We start from the raw sequence: 3,443 nt of genomic DNA, 5'->3' as shown, positions 1-3,443 counted from the left end.
ATCCGCATTGGAGACCCAGAAGTGGATATGGGCTCCTGGCTTTGGATTGGCGCAGCACCAGCCATCCTGGTCACTTGGGAAGTGAATCATCATATGGAAGATATTTCTCTTTGTCTCTCCTCTTCTCTGTATATATCTGACTTTGAAATAAATAAATAAATCTTTAAAAAATTAAAAAGTTATTTTCTGTTGCCACTATAAACATATCTGTTTTAAACTAGAAAAAAACCAAATTGCAACAAAATTTATTGTGGGTCTTAGAAATGAGAAATTAAATCTTCTGTCACTGTTTTAAATTGACTGTTTTTAATATGACCAGGTAGTTAAAATTTTCATTACATCAAGAAATTTTTTTATAGTTTTCCTTTTTAAATTATTTCAAAAACAAAGTAAACTTGCTTCATTGACATGTAACTACTCTCAATAATTAACAGTCGCTTTTAACCCAGTGTCCATCACTAAGATTATAAAGGAAAACTTTTTATGGCTCCAGCATTCGAAAATGAGAACTGAAAAACCTCAAACACTTGCAGCTTGTAAAATATATTTTAAAGGTTAGACAGAGAACCATTCTGAAACTAGAACCCGTTTCTTTAGCTTTACTCTCCCAAACTTTCCATTCTCTACACTACAATTGTGGAGATGTTCTCATTTGACTCAGGTGACACTTTTATCCATACTGTCTCTTTCAAAGTAAGTTCTTGTTGGAGACTTTCATAGTCCTGTAGGAGGACATTGTGACCCAGGAAGGTCAGCGAGCACAGGTTTGCAGTTCATTGGACAGTATTTGCATGACGACAACCAAAAGAAACGGGTTCTAGTTTCAGAATGGTTCTCCGTATAAACAGCATGTAAATGAGAACACCTGGTGTAATATACAAAACAAAAGGAATTCCAATCAAGAGAAGGAAACAGTACGGACTCTCAGTGTATAAAGTCTGATGCCCCTAATAAACTTCAGCTTTGACCATCAGTCAGGGTCCACGTGTGTTATTATCGTCTCCATGAACCAAGTCCATCACTGCGGGACAATGACATAGTCCAATGGTCCAAAAGAATGCCTTTGATGGCCACCTTCTCTTCGAGGATCAAGCTTTTATTTATTTATTTATTTATTTATTTATTTATTTATTTATTTAATTTGCAAAGTGACTAAAATTATCATAGTTGTGAAAATTACACATAGAGACAAGATCATAACAGAAGTGTATTCCTTTAACACTGTTGCCCATCTCGTCCATGGGAGACCAGCAGATCATACCTGTGACATTGGGAACAAGTAAAAGGATGCCACCAGCAACTCCAGACTTTGCAGGAAGACCAACATGGAAGGCAAATTGCCTGGAGAAATCACACATGCCACAGGAACGCATCAAGCTCAGCATGTTTTGAACTGCCTATGGGCTCAGTACTCTGGCCAGTGGTTGGGCAGAAGCCGCAGTTCACCAGTGTTGCAGCCATCACACTAGCCGATTCACAGGTCACTTCAATGGGACACAGCTAAAACAGAAATCAAATATACCAACCATGTCTGTGCCTTCTGGAAAACACTTTTTTTGTTTGTTTGTTTTAAGTAATATCCTGTGGCAAAATTTTGATTTCCACTTTCTTTCAGACTGAAACATTGTATTACTGAATCCAACATATTTATTACCAGCCATCTTATTCAAAAACTGCACCACATAGTCAAATTTCTCACCATTATTTACTCCTTGCTTTATTAATGAGGTCACAACAATTGCTCCAGCATTTGCCAAAGGGCTCTGTGGTTTATCATCTTCATTTAAAACAATTTGTTAAATTTTAATCCACCTGGCTCTTTCCCAACATATCGATGTACATATATTCAGTTTCAATGTCATTGACTGTGATGGCATATTTTAAAGGTTTTACACGAGATTGCAGCTAAAAGAAAACTTTGGGGCCCGGCACAATAGTGTAGTGGTTAAGGTCCTCACCTTGAATGTGCCCGCATCCCATATGGGCCCAGGTTCTAATCCCAGTGGCCCCACTTCCCATTCAGCTCCCTGCCTGTGGCCTGGGAAGCAGTCCAGGACAGCCCAAGACTTTGGGACCCTGCACCCACGTGGGAGGCCTGTTCGGATTAGCTCAGCTCCAGCCGTTGTGACCACTTGGAGAGTGACATTGGATGGAAGATTTTCCTCTCTGTCTCTCCCTCTCTGTATATCCACCTTTCTAATAAAAAAAAAAAAAAATCTTTTTTTTTAAAAAAGAGAGAACTTTGGTATCACCAATAGAATGCCTCTATTCATCTACTGTACAGACACACCCCACAAATCAGTACTGAACTTGGCTGGCTGAGGAATATAATCTGCAACCTTCCCTCTTGTAAATTTTAGCACTTTCCTATAACTCATCGATGTGTGAGGTAAAAGACATAAAGTCAGGAATGACAAACTTTCTTCTCAGAGCTTGTGTCAACAAAACAATATTGCTTTGAACACATTTTTGAAAAAGATCTTTGTCTAGCATGACTCCATCTCTTTCAACCTGGGATCAGATGTTCGCAATCCTGTAGGTCTGAGTGCTGTAATGAATTTATGGACAGGTATTTTCTCTTGTCTTTCTGCAACTGTATAGAACAGCAAATCTACCAAATGAGGTAGCAGGCCCTGTTTTACTTTATTTTCGCCTGCGGCCAGCAGCTCTTTACACTCGTTGTTGCCGAACACTTCCTTCTCCCCGGCCATCCTTAGGGCCGGGTGCCTATGGAGTGGCAGGCAGCAATGCCCCGGACTGTGGCTCAGTGGTCTCCTTGCCTAGCACCTGCAGGATCTCTGAGGGGGAGCTGGACAACTCCCATGCCAGGAGCCCTACAGGCCGGCCAATCCCCGCCCCGGGAGCGCCGGCACAGGGTGACCAGGGGCTATGCCTGGCACAGGGTGACCAGGGGCTGTATCCGGCTGAGGGTGACCAGGGGCTGTGCCCTGCACAGGGCAGCACAGGGTGATCAGGGGCTGTGCCTAGCAGAGGGTGACCAGGGGCTATGGCCAGCACAGGGTGACCAGGGGCTGTGCCCTGCACAGGGCGGCACAGGGTGACCAGAGGCTGTGCCAAGCTCAGAGCAGCACTGATGGTCGTTTGCGGCCGCAGGAGCTCATCCCCCCCGCATCGCTGACCCTTGTAGCAGCATCAGGCCTCCCTGGTTGCCAGGGGAAGATGCTCCAGATGTGCGTGGCTGCCCTTGGAACGGAACACAGTGGACTCCGCTGGAGGAATGGGCAGCGCTGTGGCTGTGCTTCGGGCTCCCACAGAGGCTGCCCTGCTGCTCTGGAGGCTCCTGATGATGCCTCACGATGCCCGCGGCTGCTCCTCTCCTCGCCACAGCAGGCTTACGATTTTTATGCTGAGTACAAAATTAAAAGACAAAATAATTAACCCAAATTGCTTTATTTAAAGTAGCAGTAAGATTATAAGATTAG

The 3,443-nt window shown here is 43.8% G+C and overlaps 1 pseudogene; it reads right to left on the bottom strand.

The window, feature by feature from the left end:
- Window positions 1–1,018: 1,018 nt before the first annotated feature.
- LOC121152606 lies at window positions 1,019–2,711 on the bottom strand (annotated as a pseudogene).
- Window positions 2,712–3,443: the final 732 nt, after the last annotated feature.

This window comes from Ochotona curzoniae, unplaced genomic scaffold (assembly GCF_017591425.1).
Source record: "Ochotona curzoniae isolate NIBS_2020 unplaced genomic scaffold, NIBS_Ocur_1.0 contig_2543, whole genome shotgun sequence".
Lineage (NCBI taxonomy): Eukaryota > Metazoa > Chordata > Mammalia > Lagomorpha > Ochotonidae > Ochotona > Ochotona curzoniae.
This window is presented reverse-complemented; position numbering and strand designations above follow the sequence as displayed.